General features: G+C 54.6%; 1 pseudogene; it reads right to left on the bottom strand.

The window, feature by feature from the left end:
• Positions 1-14,804: 14,804 nt before the first annotated feature.
• LOC147103100 (uncharacterized) lies at positions 14,805-16,769 on the bottom strand (annotated as a pseudogene).
• Positions 16,770-17,206: the final 437 nt, after the last annotated feature.

The following is a 17,206-nucleotide window of genomic DNA, read 5'->3' as shown; positions in this document are numbered from 1 at the left end:
GAGGGTTTTAGCTTCCTGGATCACTGGGCCTGCTTCTGGGGAAGGTGGGACTTGTACAAGTCGGATGGGTTGCACCTGAACCAGAACGGGACAAATATCCTTGCGGGGAGGTTTGCTAGCACTGTTCAGGGGGGTTTAAACTAACTTGGCAGGGGGATGGGATACAGAGTGGAGCTATAATAGGGGGTGATGTACAGCCAAATATAGAGGAAAAAAGTAAGTCAGACTGGAAGGCAGAGCAAATATGTAACGGCACAAGGGAGTAGGGCAAGGCTAAATGGCATTTATTTTAATGCAAGGAGTCTTACGAATAAGGTGGATGAACTGAAGGTGTTGATGAACACATGGGAGTATGATATTGTTGCTATCACGGAGACATGGTTGAGGGAGGGGCAAGACTGGCAGCTCAATATTCCGGGGTATAGAATCTTCAGGCGAGACAGGGGGGGGGGGTAAAAGAGGAGGGGGTGTTGCAATATTAATTAAGGAGAAAATTACTGCTGTAAGGATGGATGATATATTAACAGGTTCCTCTAATGAGGCCATATGGGTTGAACTTAAAAACAAAAAGGGGGCTAGCACTTTGCTGGGAGTGTACTATAGGCCCCCAAACAGGGGGAGATAGAGGAACAGATATGTAGGCAAATCTCAGAGAAGTGTGCAAATAATAGGGTAATTATAGTGGGGGATTTCAACTTCCCCAATATTAACTGGGATAGTCAGAGTGTGAAAGGCTTCGAGGGTGCAGAATTCTTAAAGTGCATCCAGGAGAGCTTTTTGAGCCAGCATGTAGAAAGTCCTACAAGAGAGGGGGTGGTACTGGACCTAATTCTATGGAATGTGGCTGGGCAAGTGGTAGAAGTGTTAGTAGGTGAGCACTTTGGTGACAGTGACCATAATTCGGTGAGATTTAAGGTAGTCATGGAAAAGGACAAGGATGGACCAGAAATAAAGGGCTAGAAATTCAGTAAGGCCCCGCCAGCTTTGCGCCCAGTTACCGCCCAAAGAGGGCTTCTGCGCCAATAGAGGAGTTTGCGCTGATATTCAGCGCAGCGGTCATGGCGGCGGTAGCCGGTAGCGCTGCGCCGGCACCGATGACGTCATCGGTGTGCGCAGTGCCCCGGTTCCGCCCCGATACCGGCCCGACCCCCATATTTAGTTGCGGCCGCCTCTTCCGCAGCGGCCGCAAACAACGTTCTGCAACCGTGGCCGTCCTGCAGCCTTAGTGGCGCTAGTTAAGGCGGAGGTGCGGCCGGCCGCTTTTTCGGCGGCCGCCTGCCCGCACCTCCTTCCCCGGCCTCCTCCACCCCCCCCCCCGCGGCATTGCCGGCTGCTTTCCGCGAGCCCGGCACTTCTCCGTGGTGCCGGGCTCATTTGCCGGCACTATCAAGCGGCGATCTCCCCGTTGCAGGCACCTCCCCCTTAAGAGGAGGAGGCCTGCAGTACCGCAGCCTGCCACACCGCAGCGGGTGGCGCAGCGGCACCTACAGCGCTGAAATTCAGTTTCAGCGCCCCAAGCGGGGGCGGGCACACCCTGGAATAGCGCCCGGTTCTGACTTGGGGCGCAAAAACTGAATTTCTGACGGTCGCAACTGGCTCCGCGCGCAGCGCTAACTTTTGGGCGCAAGCGAGCTGGCGGGGCCTTACTGAATTTCTAGGCCAAAGGTTCTAAATTGGGGGAAGGCCGATTTTAATATGATAAGGCAGGATCTGGCCAATGTGGACTGGGATCAGCTACTTGAAGGAAAATCCACATCGGAGCAATGGGAGTCTTTCAGAAAGGTAATTGAGAGAGTACAATGACAACATGTTCCGGTAAAGGTCAAGGGTGGGACCAACAAGCCCAGGGAACCTTGGATGTCAAGGGATATACGAGAATGGATTAGGAAAAAAAGGGGGGCTTTTGGCAGATACAAAGGACTAAAGACAGAGGAAGCCCTGGAGGAGTATAAAAAATGCAGGGGGATAATTAAAAAAGAAATTAGGAGAGCGAGGAGGGGCCATGAAATAACATTGGCGAGCAAAATAAAGGAAAATACTAAGGTGTTTTATAAGTATACTAGCTGGGGGTGCCCGGCAGTGCCGAGGCTTTTTCGAGGGCATGTTGTTGTTGGAAGAGAGGGAGAGAGCGAGAGACTGGGGGTAAGAGAGAGAGCGCGAGCGACTGGGGGTAAGAGAGAGAGTGCGAGAGACTGGGGGTAAGAGAGAGAGCGCGAGAGACTGGGGGTAAGAGAGAGAGCGACTGGGGGTAAGAGAGAGCGACTGGGGGGAAGAGAGAGCGACTGGGGGGGAAGAGAGAGCGACTGGGGGGAAGAGAGAGCGACTGGGGGGAAGAGAGAGCGACTGGGGGGAAGAGAGAGCGACTGGGGGGGAAGAGAGGGCGACTGGGGGGGAAGAGAGAGCGACTGGGGGGAAGAGAGAGCGACTGGGGGGAAGAGAGAGCGACTGGGGGGAAGAGAGAGCGACTGGGGGGAAGAGAGAGCGACTAGGGGGAAGAGAGAGCGACTGGGGGGGAAGAGAGCGCGACTGGGGGGAAGAGAGAGCGACTGGGGGGGAGAGAGAGAGACTGGGGGGAGAGAGAGAGACTGGGGGGAGAGAGAGAGACTGGGGGGGAGAGAGAGAGACTGGGGGGAGAGAGAGAGACTGGGGGGAGAGAGAGAGACTGGGGGGGAGAGAGAGAGACTGGGGGGAGAGAGACGGGGGGAGAGAGAGAAACTGGGGGGAAGAGAGAGCGACTGGGGGGGAAGAGAGAGAGCGAGTGGGGGGGAAGTGAGAGAGCGAGTGGGGGGGAAGAGAGAGTGAGTGGGGGGGAATAGAGAGAGCGAGTGGGGGGGAAGAGAGAGAGCGAGTGGGGGGGAAGAGAGAGAGCGAGTGGGGGGGAAGAGAGAGAGCGAGTGGGGAGGAAGAGAGAGAGCGAGTGGGGGGGAAGAGAGAGAGCGAGTGGGGGGGAAGAGAGAGCGCGAGTGGGGGGGAAGAGAGAGAGCGAGTGGGGGGGAAGAGAGAGTGCGAGTGGGAGGGAAGAGAGAGAGCGAGTGGGGGGTAAGAGAGAGAGCGAGTGGGGGGGAAGAGAGAGAGCGAGTGGGGGGGAAGAGAGAGAGCGAGTGGGGGGGAAGAGAGAGAGCGAGTGGAGGGGGAAGAGAGAGAGCGAGTGGGAGGGAAGAGAGCGAGTGGGGGGGAAGAGAGAGAGCGAGTGGGGGGGGGAAGAGAGAGAGCGAGTGGGGGGAGAAGAGAGAGAGCGAGTGGGGGGGGAAGAGAGAGAGCGAGTGGGGGGGAAGAGAGAGAGCGAGTGGGGGGGAAGAGAGAGAGCGAGATTGGGAGTGTGAGAGAGAGCGAGATTGGGAGTGTGAGAGAGAGAGAGATTGGGAGTGTAAGAGAGAGAGAGATTGGGAGTGTGAGAGAGAGATTGGGAGTGTGAGAGAGAGAGAGATTGGGAGTGTGAGAGAGAGAGAGATTGGGAATGTGAGAGAGAGAGAGAGAGAGATTGGGAGTGAGAGAGAGAGAGAGATTGGGAGTGTGAGAGACAGATTGGAAGTGTGAGAGAGACTGGGAGTGTGAGAGAGAGACTGGGAGTGTGTGAGAGAGAGACAGGGAGTGTGAGAGAGAGAGATTGGGAGTGTGAGAGAGATTGGGAGTGAGAGAGAGAGAGACTGGGAGTGTGAGAGAGAGAGATTGGGAGTGTGAGAGAGAGAGACTGGGAGTGAGAGAGAGAGAGATTAGGAGTGTGAGAGAGACTGGGAGTGTGAGAGAGAGAGAGACTGGGAGTGTGAGAGAGAGAGAGATTGGGAGTGTGAGAGAGAGAGAGAGATTGGGAGTGTGAGAGAGAGAGAGATTGGGAGTGTGAGAGAGAGAGACTGGGAGTGTGAGAGAGAGATTGGTAGCGTGAGAGATTGGGAGTGTGAGAGAGAGAGGGATTGGGAGTGTGAGAGAGAGATTGGGAGTGAGAGAGATTGGGAGTGTGAGAGAGAGAGATTGGGAGTGTGAGAGACTGGGAGTGAGAGAGAGAGACTGGGAGTGTGAGAGAGATTGGGAGCGTGAGAGAGAGAGATTGGGAGTGAGAGAGAGTTTGGGAGTGTGAGAGAGAGATTGGGAGTGTAAGAGAAAGAGAGAGATTGGGAGTGTGAGAGAGAGAGATTGGGAGTGATAGAGAGATTGGGAGGGGAGGAAGGGGAGGGGGGAGGGGGAGAGTCCCTGAGCCCCGCCCCCAATCACCCGAGCCCCGCCCCCTCGATCTCCCGAGCCCCGCCCCCCGATCTCCCGAGCCCCGCCCCCCCCGATATCCCGAGCCCCGCCCCCCCTTCTCAGGAGCACGGCCCCCCCCCCGATCTCCCGAGCCCTGCCCCCCCGATCTCCGGAGCCCCGCCCCCCGAGCCCCGCGCCCCCCGATCTCCGGAGCCCCGCCCCCCCTGAGGGTGGCCCCCCCCGATCTCCCGAGCCTCGCCCCCGCGATCTGTAGTTTGGGCCTGCGATCTCACGATGTCCCGCCCCGCGATCTCCCGATGTCCCGCCCCCCGATGTCCCGAGCCCCGCCTCCCGAGCAGCGGCGTCCCACTCTCCGGAGCCCCGCCCTCCCGCTCTCCGGAGCCCCGCCCTCCAGATCGCCGATTGCGGCTGAGAGACCCGCCCCCTGCCCGAGCCGAGCGCGGAACAGAGAGACTGCCGCGTCTCAGCTGCTCCTGCTGCGCGCGCACCCTGACCCTCGTGGCTGACACCGATTGAGTTCGGGGACAGCCGCTTAAAAAAAAGCCAGAGCGGGCTCTCGCGGGCGGGCGGCGCATGCGCGGTTAGTGCCAGCGGCGCGAGGCGGCTCGCGGGGAGTAGGCAGGGAAACCCCGCGGGCTGGCGGCCGTTAGAGCGGGGAGTAGGCAGGGAAACCCCGCGGGCTGGCGGCCGTTAGAGCGGCTCACTCCGGGCCCCGACACCGTCAAACCTGAGAGGGGGAAGTAGAGAGAGACAGAGAGGGAAGAGGAGAAGGAGAGAGAGGGAAGAGGAGAAGGAGAGAGAGGGAAGAGGAGAGGGAAGAGAGAGAGAGAGAGAAATTTTTGGAGCTTCAAGCCTGCCTGCAGCGGGCCTGGAGATCAGCACCGAGTCCCCCCTGCGCGAGGGTGAGGAGGAGGAGGGGGTTGCTAAACACAATATAAAACTGAAATAAATTGTTCATTAATTCCCTAACACATCATTAAAATATTTACCTTAGTTCCCTAACACACAGAAAGTGTGGGGGGAAAAAAATCGTAAAAAATCAAGATGGCGGCCACTCACCTCGGTTCAGAAGGATAAGGCCCGCCCACACACGCACCGATTGGTCGACCAGTCAGGTCACCGAAGCGTAGGATTGGTCAGTCGTCGAGTCACTCGACACTCAACTGTCGGACCGCACGCGCCAGGAACCCGCCGTCCGATTGGTGGACCTTGACGTCACACGGTCGCTAATGAGATGCTAATGAGCGGAACGCTGAAAGTTTTTCGGATACCGCGGGCGGGATTTTTGTGTGGCCGAAACGTAAATACGCCTATGACCGGTCCGGAATCGCAAGCTTTCTTTTGAGGCGACGCGCGCGTCGGTACGCTCTGTAACTTTCAAACGTATAGAACACGGACAGACAGACAGACAGACAGACATCGGGACAGACATCGGGACAGACAGACAGAAGAGCCGCTTTATATATATAGACAAGCTGGGGAGCCCCGCGTTGCGAGGGCAATTTTGGGGCGCGAGGGCAATTTTGGAGCGCGAGGGCAATTTTGGGGCGCGAGGGCAATTTTGGGGCGCTTGGTCTCCCTGCCTCTGTGTGTCCCCCCTCTCCCTGTCATGTCCTCTCCCTGTCCTATCCCTCCCTCCCCTCCCTTCCTCTCCCTCCCCTCCCCTGTCTCCCTCCCCTCGCCCACCCCCTCCCCTCCTCTCCCTCCCTCCCGTCTCCCTCCCTCCCTCCCCTCGCCCACCCCCACCCCTCCCCTGTCTGTGTCCCTCCCCTCCCCCACTCCCACTCCCCTCCCCCACTCCCCTCTGTCCCTCTCTCCGGCCCCTCCCCCTGCCTACCTGAGGTCCGGTGCCGTTGCGAGGGCGGGAATGCTGAGCGGCGGCCGGCGCCGGGAGCAGGCTCTCGCGGCCGGCGCATGCGCGGTCAGTGCGGCCGGCGCATGCGCGGTCAGTGCGGCCGGCGCGAGCGCCCCGCGATTTCCAGAGGCTCGCCCTCCCCCGCGATTTCCCGAGGCTCTTCCCCCCCCCTGCAATTTCCCGAGGCTCTCCCCCCCCCACGATTTCCCGAGGCTCTCCCCCACCCGCGATTTCCCAAGGCTCTCCCCCCCCCGCGATTTCCCGAGGCTCTCCCCCCCCGCGATTTCCCGAGGCTCTCCCCCCCCCGCGATTTCCCGAGGCTCTCCCCCCCCCCACGATTTCCCGAGGCTCTCCCCCCCCTATTAAATTGTTATTTAATTCCCTAACACATCATTAAAATATTTACCTTAGTTCCCGAACACACAGAAAGTGTGGGGGAAAAAAATCTGAAAAATCAAGATGGCGGCCACTCACCTCGGTTCAGACGGATAAGGCCCGCCCACACACGCACCGATTGGTCGACCGGTCAGGTCACCGAAGCGTAGGATTGGTCAATCGTCGAGTCACTCGACACTCAACTGTAGGAAGGAACCTCGACGTCACACGGTCGCTAATGAGATGCTAATGAGCGGAACGCTGAACGTTTTGGGGATACCGCGGGCGGGATTTTTGTCCGGCCCAAAACGTAAATACGCCTATGACCGGTCCGGAATCGCAAGCTTTCTTTTGAGGCGACGCGCGCGTCGGTACGCTCTGTAACTTCCAAACGTATAGAGACCGGGCGGACAGACAGACATCGGGACAGACAGACAGAAGAGCCGCTTTATATATATAGACTAACTGGGGAGCCCCGCGTTGCGAGGGCAATTTTGGGGCGCGAGGGCAATTTTGGGGCGCTTGGTCTCCCTGCCCCTGTGTGTCCCCCCTCTCCCTGTCATGTCCTCTCCCTGTCCTATCCCTCCCTCCCCTCCCCTCCTCTCCCTCCCCTGTCTCCCTCCCTCCCTCCCCTCGCCCACCCCCACCCCCACCTCCGCTCCCCCACTCCCCTCTGTCCCTCTCTCCGGCCCCTCCCCCTGCCTAGCACCTGAGGTCCGGAGCTGAGGTTCCCCGCGTATGGCGCGGCTGATGGACGGCCGCTGTGGGCGGGCGGGCGGGCGGGCGGCGCATGCGCGGTCAGTGGGCAATTTTGGGGCGCTTGGTCTCCCTGCCCCTGTGTGTCCCCCCTCTCCCTGTCATGTCCTCTCCCTCTCCCTGTCCTATCCCTCCCTCCCCCTCCCTCCCTCCCCTCCTCTCCCTCCCTCCTCCCCCTCCCCCACTCCCCTCTGTCCCTCTCTCTGGCCCCTCCCCCTGCCTAGCACCTGAGGTCCGGAGCTGAGGTCCCCCGCGTATCGCGCGGCTGATGGACGGCCGCTGCGGGCGGGCGGGCGGGTGGCGCATGCGCGGTCAGTGCAGGCGGCGCGAGCGCCCCGTGATTTCCCAAGGCTCGCCCCCCCCCGCGATTTCCCGAGGCTTCCCCCCCCGCGATTTCCCGAGGCTCTCCACCCCCCCGCGATTTCCCGAGGCTCTCCCCCCCCCGCGATTTCCCGAGGCTCTCCCCCCCCACGATTTCCCGAGGCTCGCCCCCCCGCGATTTCCCGAGGCTCACCCCCCCACGCGATTTCACGAGGCTCTCCCCCCCCGCGATTTCCCGAGGCTCTCCCCACCCCGCGATTTCCCGAGGCTCTCCCCCCCGCCCCGCGATTTCCCGAGGCTCTCCCCCCCCCTATTAAATTGTTATTTAATTCCCTAACACATCATTAAAATATTTACCTTAATTCCCTAACACACAGAAAGTGTGGGGGGAAAAATTGTGAAAAATCAAGATGGCGGCCACTCACCTCGGTTCAGAAGGATAAGGCCCGCCCACACACGCACCAATTGGTCGACCGGTCAGGTCACCGAAGCGTAGGATTGGTCAATCGTCGAGTCACTCGACACTCAACTGTAGGAAGGAACCCGCCGTCCGATTGGTGGACCTCGACGTCACACGGTCGCTAATGAGATGCTAATGAGCAGAACGCTGAACGTTTTTGGGATACCGCGGGCGTGATTTTTGTCCGGCCGAAACGTAAATACGCCTATGACCGGTCCGGAATCGCAAGCTTTCTTTTGAGGCGACGCGCGCGTCGGTACGCTCTAACTTTCAAACGTATAGCGAACGGACGGACAGACAGACAGACATCGGGACAGACAGACAGAAGAGCTCTTTTATATATATAGATTAAGGGCAAGAGGATAACTAGGGAAAGAGAAGGGCCCATTAGGGAACAAAGTGGCAAACTGTTTTAGGAGCCAGAGAATGTAGGTGGGGTTTTAAATGAATTTTTTGCATCTGTGTTCACTATGGAGAAGGACGATGTGGACATAGAAATTGGGCAGGGGGACTGTGATATACTTGAACACATTAGCATCAAGATGGAGGAGGTACTAGCGGTTTTAGCAGGCTTAAAAGTGGATAAATCCCCAGGCCCGGACGAGATGTATCCCAGGCTACTATGTGATGCAAAGGAGGAGATTGCAGGGGCTCTGACACAAATTTTCAGAACCTCTCTGGCCACAGGGGATGTGCCAGAGGACTGGAGAACAGCTAACATAGTACCATTATTCAAGAAGGGTAGTAGGGATAAACCAGGGAATTACAGGCCAGTGAGCCTAACATCAGCGGTAGGGAAATTATTGGAAAAAATTCTGAGGGACAGAATTGATCTCCACTTGGAGAGGCAGGGATTAATTAGAGCTAGCCAGCATGGCTTTATCAAGGGAAGATCATGTCTGACCAATTTGATTGAATTTTTCGAGGGGGTGACTAGGTGTGTGGAAGAGGGTAGTGCAGTGGATGTGGTTTACATGGATTTCAGTAAGGCTTCTGATAAAGTCCTGCATAGGAGACTGGTCAGGAAGGTAAGAGCCCATGGGATCCAGGGTGCCTTGGCACATTGGATCCAAAACTGGCTTAGTGGCAGAAGGCAGAGGGTGATGGTGGAAGGTTGTTTTTGTGACTGGAAGCCTGTGTCCAGTGGGGTACCACAGGGATGGGTGCTGGGTCTCTTGCTGTTTGTGGTCTACATTAATGATTTGGATGTGAATGTAAAAGGTATGATCAGTAAGTTCGCAGATAACACGAAAATTGGTGGGGTCGTAAATAGCGAGGCGGGAAGCCTCAGGCTACAGGACGATATATGTGGGTTGGTCAGATGGACGGAACAGTGGCAAATGGAATTTAACCCTGAAAAGTGTGAGGTGATGCATTTTGGACGGACTAACAAGGCAAGGGAATACACAATGAATGGTAAGACCCTAGGAAAGACAGAGGATCAGAGGGACCTTGGTGTGCATGTACATAGATCCCTGAAGGCAGCACAACAGGTGGATAAGGTGGTTAAAAAGGCATATGGGATACTTGCCTTCATTAGCCAAGGCATAGAATATAAGAGCAGGGAGGTTATGATGGAGCATACAAAACGCTGGTAAGGCCACAGCTGGAGTACTGTGTGCAGTTCTGGTCACCACACTATAGGAAGGATGTGATTGCTTTGGAGAGGGTGCAGAGGAGATTTACCAGGATGTTACCTGGGCTGGGGCGTTTCAGCTATGAAGAAAGACTGGACAGGCTGGGGTTGTTTTCCTTGGAGCAGAGAAGGCTGAGGGGGGACCTGATTGAGGTATACAAAATTATGAGGGGCATAGATAGGTTGGATAGAAAGGAACTTTTCCCCTTAGTAGAGGGGTCAATAACAAGGGGGCATAGATTCAAGGTAAGGGGCAGGAGGTTTAGAGGGGATTTGAGGAAAAACTTTTTCACCCAGAGAGTGGTTGCAATCTGGAACTCACTGCCTGAAAGGGTGGTAGAGGCAGGAACCCTCACAACATTCAAGAAGCATTTGGATAAGCACTTGAAATGCCATAGCATACAAGGTTACGGACCAAATGCTGGAAAATGGGATTAGATTAGATAGGGCTTGATGGCCGGCGCGGACGCGATGGGCCGAAGGGCCTCTTTCTGTGCTGTATAACTCTATGACTCTATGACTCTATGAGAATGGAATAGAGTCCTTACAGGAGGCAGGGTGGGAGGAAGTGTAGTCCAGGTAGCTGTGGGAATCAGTGGGCTTGTAGTGAATGTTTGTCAATAACCTATCCCCAGAGATGGAGACGGAGAAGTCGAGGAAGGGAAGGGAAGAGTCGGAGATGGACCAGGTGAAGGTGAGGGAAGGGTGGAAATTGAAAGCAAAGTGAATGAAATTAACTAGTTCAGGGCGAGAGCAGGAAACAGCACTGATACAGTCATCAATGTACCGGAAAAAGAGGTGAGGGAGGGGACCTGAGTAGGACTAGAACAAAGAGTATTCCACATATCCCACGCAAAGGCAGGCATAGCTAGGACACATGCAGGTTCCCATAGCAACACCTTTGACTTGGAGGAAGTGAGTGAAGTCAAAGGAGAAGTTGTTCAATGTGAGAACAAGTTCAGCCAGGCGGAGGAGGGTGGTGGTGGATGGGGACTGGTTGGGCCGCTGTTCAAGGACGAAGCGGAGCTCCCTCAGGCCATCCTGGTGGGGGATGGAGGTGTAAAGGGATTGTACGTCCATAGTGAAAAGGAGGCGGTTGGGGCCAAGAAACTGGAAACTGTTAAAGTGGCGGAGGGCGTCGGAAGAGCTGCGGATGTAAATGGGAAGAGACTGGACAAGGGGAGAAAAAATAGAGTCGAGATAGGAAGAGATAAGTTCCGTGGGGCAAGAACAGGCTGAAACGATGGATCTACCAGGGCTGTCCTGTTTGTGGATCTTGGGAAGCAGGTAGAAGCGGGCTGTGCGGGTTTGGGGAACTATGAGGTTGGCGGCTGTGGGGGGGAAGGTCAGTGACAGTCTTGGAAACGGTGGCTTGATGTTCGGTGGTGGGGTCATGGCCCAGACGGAGGTAGGAGGATGTGTCGGAGAGTTGCTGTTCAGCTTCCGCTGGGGCTCTCCTGACTCCCAGGCCTCATCGTCTTGGCACTGGTGGTCACGCAATATTCCCCATGACTCGTGTACGCATACTGGGCCTGATTCGGCCTTATCCTGTACGCCACACGCAGGCGGTTCACTATCCAGAGTGAACCCGCAGGCTGGGCACCCTGGGTTTCTCACGTCGCACCTACACAGGTAAGCCCCCCCCCTATCAGAACAGCATTCCCTGTTGGGGCTCTCCCAAGTCTGGTCCTTTTTAATTAGGATCGGTCATACCCAAGGTAAACCTCCTCCTCTAGTCTCCCAATCGACTCCACTCGGAACACCTCCCATTCCTGCCTTCTTTCTAATCGGGGCAGCCATAGTACCAGCGGGACTAGGCTCACATCCCTGTGGTGGTCATCCCTTGCCACTAGAAAGGACAGTCCGTGCTGACAGGCTCCCACAGTGTGGTCATGGTCAGTGAACCATCCCTGAATCGTACTGTCATTAACAAAGGACGGAATGCGGTTGTCCTTAATGTGGTTTAACCCAGCCATAACCTGATCGAGCACGTCACTCCCATAAATGGCGCACACAATGGCCTTAGAGCTATCCCTTTCAGTGGCTTTGGTGCTGTTATATAACAGGTTAACGTAATCCTGGACCTGTTTAAACAGGCCAGCCTCCTCTCTTATGGACAAGAGGTTCTGGGACAGTTCATGTATTACATCTCGTCCCTCTTTATTTGTTCCTGTCAGGATCCCCTTAAGCTGTTTCCTCATAGTTTCACTATGCTCCCACATGCTTTCTATGTCCACACGGTTCCAGGTTACTGTGGCCATGTTGGCTCCGATGCCTTGCCACTCCCATAGCTCTCTCTTCTTCCTATGTCTACCCTCTGTCCTGGACACGTTTATCCCTTTCACGTCCTCCTCCCCACCTCCTGCTCCTGGGCATAATTCTTTCCTAGGAAGTAAGAACATAAGAACATAAGAAATAGGAGCAGGAGTAGGCCAATCGGCCCCTCGAGCCTGCTCCGCCATTCAATAAGATCATGGCTGATCTGATCCTAACCGCCAATCCACTATCACAGAACCATCTCCTGAATCTAACAGAATTAGACACACGAAATAGGAGCAGGATCAGGCTACACGGCCCCTGGGCCCGCTCCGCTACACACAGGGCCATGACCGATCCGAACCTAGACTCATGTCCAAATTCCTGCCCGCTCCCCGTAACCTTTAATTCCCTTTACTTCTAGGAAACTGTCTATTTCTGTTTTAAATTTATGTAATGATGTAGCTTCTACAGCTTTTTGGGGCAGCATATTCCATGGACCTACCACCCTCTGAGTGAAGTAGCTCCTCCTCATCTCAGTTTTGAAAGAGCAGCCCCTTATTCTAAGACTATGCCCCCTAGTTCTAGTTTCACCCATCATCGGGAACATCTTCCCCGCATCCACCCGATCCAACCCCTTCACAATCTTATATGTTTCAATAAGATCGCCTCTCATTCTTCTGAACTCCAATGAGTAAAGTCCCAATCTACTCAACCTCTCCTCATATGTCCATCCCCTCATCCCCGGGATTAACCGAGTGACCCTTCTTTGTACTGACTCGAGAGCAAGTATGTCCTTTCTTAAGTATGGACACCAAAACTGTACGCAGTATTCCAGGTGCGGTCTCACCAATACCTTGTACAACTGAAGCAATACCTCCCTATTTTTATATTCTATCCCCCTAGCAATGAAAGCCAACATTCCATTGGCCTTCTTAATCACTTGCTCCACCTGCATACTAACCTTTTGAGTTTCGTGCACCAGGACCCCCAGATCCCTTTGTACTTCAGTACTTTCCAGTTTCTTGCCATTAAGATAATAACTTGCTCTACGATTTTTCCTGCCAAAGTGCATAACCTCACACTTTCCAGGATTGTATTCCATCTGCCAAATCTCTGCCCACTTACTTAGCCTGTCTATGTCCCCTTGCAGGTTTTTTATGTCCTCCTCACTCACTACTTTCCCTCCCATCTTAGTATCATCTGCAAACTTTGATATGTTACACTCGGTCCCCTCCTCCAAATCGTTAATATAGATTGTAAAGAGTTGGGGACCCAGCACTGACCCCTGCGGAACACCACTAGTTACTGATTGCCAGTCTGAGAATGAACCATTTATCCCAACTCTCTGCCTTCTGTTAGGTAGCCAATCCTCTATCCATGCCAGAATATTACCCCCAATCCTGTGATTTTTTATCTTAAGCAATAATCTTTTGTGTGGTACCTTGTCAAATGCCTTTTGGAAGTCTAAATACACTACGTCCACTGGTTCCCCTTTATCCACCCTATACGTTACTTCCTCAAAGAACTCCAGCAAATTTGTCAAACATGACTTCCCCTTCATAAAACCATGCTGACTTTGTCCTATTAAATTATGATTATCCAAATGTCCTGTTACTGTCTCCTTAATAATGGACTCCAAAATTTTACCTACCACAGATGTTAGGCTAACCGGTCTATAGTTTCCAGCCTTCTGTCTACTGCCCTTTTTAAATAAGGGTGTTACATTAGCAGTTTTCCAGTCTGCCGGGACCTTTGCCGAGTCCAGGGAGTTTTGGAAAAGTCTTTGAGGACTTTCCTTACTAATTCATGGTAGAAGGTGGCATACCTTCGGGGGCAGAGATTCTCGGGGAGGGGTACGTCCCGAAATGGAGAATGACTGGCACTATCTCGTACCAGACATCATTGTACAAGTGCTTGTATGTATGTGTGTGTGATTGCCAACCCATTTTTTGGACCCTCCTTAAATTTGGGACAGTCTCCCTGGGAGGTATTTTGGTTTTTACTGTTACTCTTGGGAATGACCGGGACGTCATATGTGGTCGAGGAAAAGCTGTATTTATTTTTCTCGAAGCACTTCACCAACCCTTGGTGTCATAAACTCATCCGTGGCCAGTTGAGGGTTGCCCTTCCCTCCCCTAGGTAAGGAATACCGGTGGAGTTGGTCACAATCAAACTCAGAGGTTCTCTGTGATCCATCCCTGGATCCATATGGCCATCGAACTGAGCCTCGAATTGATGTCCCAATGGACCCGTTCCATTGGCATACTTAGTACAATAACATCTCCAGCGGGGACCCTCCCCTTCCCGTATTTCCAGTGCACCGTCACTACTCAAAGCACATTCATGACATTCATAGATCATGCTGTAGCTCCCGCTTCCCCATCTTCCCTCGGCTTCGGTCGTGGCCAGTATCGTCCCGACAATCATAAGGATCCGTATCATGTTCCTGTGGGAAACAAGATCAGTGTAGTGTTTACTCTTTGGCAGTTTTTAACTGATTAATATGATACCATTTCTTGTACTTAACGCCCTTTTTCCCCGGTAACTGAATCAAATAAACCGCGGGGTTCAATCGGTCTATAATTGTATGCTGTCCCCACCGCCTAGGCTCAAAGGCATGCTTCTTTATCCCATAAGTTGGAATCATTATGGTGCCCCCCACCTGATACTCAAAGGCACATACTTTCTTGTCAAAGTACCTTTTAAGTTGTCTTTTTGACTTCCCCAATTTCGTGGCCACAAATCGATTCCTCTGATCGGTGTGATCTGCCACTTGTTCCAGCCACTTGGAACTACATGATTCCATTGTCAAGGGGCTCATCCCCGTTAGTGTTAGCTGACCTGACGTTCTCATGAGTCTCCCCGTCATGGCCTGATATGGGGAGACTCCTGTTGTTTTATGAGGTGTGGACCTCAGTGCCATTAAGCACATTGGCAGCATGTTAGCCCATTGAGTGGGGTGGTCCGCACACAATTTTTTTAACATTAACTTGAGGGTCCTGTTCCCCCTTTCGCCCCCTCCGGACGACTGGGGGCGGTGAGCAATATGAAGTTTGTGTTTTCTCCCCAACATTTCCTGCAGGTGGGTAAAAATCTTACTGGTAAAGCACGAACCTTGATCACTGTCCACTTGTACCGGTACTCCCCACCTACAAAACACATGATTTAATAGTGTTTTGGCTGCCGTGATTGTGGTGTTGGAACAGCAGGGTAATGCTTTGATCCATTTAGTGAATTGATCCACCACCACTAGGGCATGCTGAAAATTGCCTTGCGCCTGTGGAAGTGGCCCAATGAAATCTATCTGGAGGTGAGTCCATGGCCCTTGAGGTGGGGGTGCACTTTGGAGCAAGGCTCGGTTAGTGCAGGTGGGAGGATTGTGCTGCAGACATGGTAGGCATCGTGCCACATAAAGGTTGATTGTTTCCCTCATGGAAGGCCACCAAGCTGTGGATGCTACCTTATAGAAGGTTACCAGGGCCGAATAGTGCCCTGCCATGGGGTGGGAGTGGAAGAGGGAGAGCAGTTCCTGACCAACCTCTGGTGGAACACACACCACCGGGCAGGCGTGTGGCTTTCTTTTGAACATCAGCAACTGCTCCGCTGAGTCAGGGGCAGTGTCTAGTGTGGTATTGGAGGCCCAGGCTATCGGTTGGGGAAGGGGTCTGTCAGGGGCAGTGTCTAGTGTGGTATTGGAGGCCCAGGCTGTCAGTTGGGGAAGGGGTCTGTCAGGGGCAGTGTCTAGTGTGGTATTGGAGGCCCAGGCTGTCAGTTGGGGAAGGGGTCTGTCAGGGGCAGTGCCTAGTGTGGTATTGGGGGCCCGGCTGTCGGTTGGGGACGGGGTCTGTCAGGGGCAGTGTCTGGTGTGGTATTGGAGGCCCAGGCTGTCGGTTGGGGAAGGGGTCTGTCCGGGGCAGTGGCTAGCGTGGTATTGGGAGCCCAGGCTGTCAGTTGGGGACGGGGTCTGTCAGGGGCAGTGCCTGGTGTGGTATTGGAGGCCCAGGCTGTCAGTTGGGGAAGGGGTCTGTCAGGGGCCGTGTCTAGTGTGGTATTGGAGGCCCAGGCTGTCGGTTGGGGAAGGGGTCTGTCAGGGGCAGTGCCTAGTGTGGTATTGGAGGCCCAGGCTGCCAGTTGGGGAAGGGGTCTGTCAGGGGCAGTGACTAGTGTGGTATTGGAGGCCCAGGCTGTCGGTTGGGGAAGGGGTCTGTCAGGGGCAGTGACTAGTATGGTATTGGGGGCCAGGCTGTCGGTTGGGGAAGGGGTCTGTCAGGGGCAGTGACTAGTGTGGTATTAGGGGCCCAGGCTGTCGGTTGGGGAAGGGGTCTGTCAGGGGCAGTGGCTAGTGTGGTATTGGAGGCCCAGGCTGTCGGTTGGGGAAGGGGTCTGTCAGGGGCCGTGCCTAGTGTGGTATTAGGGGCCAGGCTGTCGGTTGGGGAAGGGGTCTGTCTTCCTCGTGCCAGGCGCTTACAATGGCGTATGGCTAGTATTGCTGCTGCAGGGATTTTAAATCTAGGTGGCCTGTTGGGGAGCCCTTGCTAACAGCATTGCAGGGCTCAACAACTATATCCTCTATCTCCCCAACAATCGCAGCGTCCTTGGCTGCTCTGTCTGCTCTGGAATTTCCCTCACTATGTGGACCCCCTTTTCTAAAGGCTGCTTCCTTTCCTATGAAGCAGGGCTGGGATCGCTGTTTAAGGTATGACCAGAGCAGGCGTAACCAGGGCCCATGGACCAGGGCCTTACTGTCTATTGTATGGTAGTCATTTTTGTGGTATAGGGGCAAGGAGAGCATGGTGTTTATAGCACAGGCACTATCGGGCCAAATATTCACGGGTCTATCTGAGGTTTCTTTCATGGCGGTTAGAAGTGCGGCGACTTCGGCATATTGTGAGGACTGTCGGTTGCATCATCACTGGATGGTTCTCTCTGGCAATACCACAGCATACCCGCTGTGGGGGGATCCCTCGATGTGATATGAGGACCCATTGATGTAGACATCTGGGGCTCCCTGTATGGGCTCTTTCTGCACAGGATGGGTCTCAAAGTTAATCAGGGGTAGCGGACATTCACGCACTTCCCCCTCATAAACCAGAAATTCCAATGTCCATTTGCTGAGGCGCTGCGAGGAAACTAGCGAATCTCCAGGTTTCATCAGTAGGTTCAGAGGCGTATGAGCGCTGTGAAGGATGATCGCTTGTAGCCCAGAAATAAAGGTAAAATGATGTAACGCCCAGAAGATGGCCAGCAGGTGGCGCTCGCATGCGGTATACATCTTTTCTGCCCCCTGCAGGATTCGAGACGCATATGCAATGGGCTGTAGCCGATCAGCTTGCGTTTGGCACAG

The sequence above is a fragment of the Somniosus microcephalus genome, chromosome 20 (genome assembly GCF_052327205.1).
Source record: "Somniosus microcephalus isolate GS21.2 chromosome 20, FLI_Smic_1.0, whole genome shotgun sequence".
Classification (NCBI taxonomy): Eukaryota; Metazoa; Chordata; class Chondrichthyes; order Squaliformes; family Somniosidae; genus Somniosus; species Somniosus microcephalus.
The sequence above is the reverse complement of the archived record's forward strand: the minus strand, read 5'-3'. Positions and strand labels throughout refer to the sequence as shown.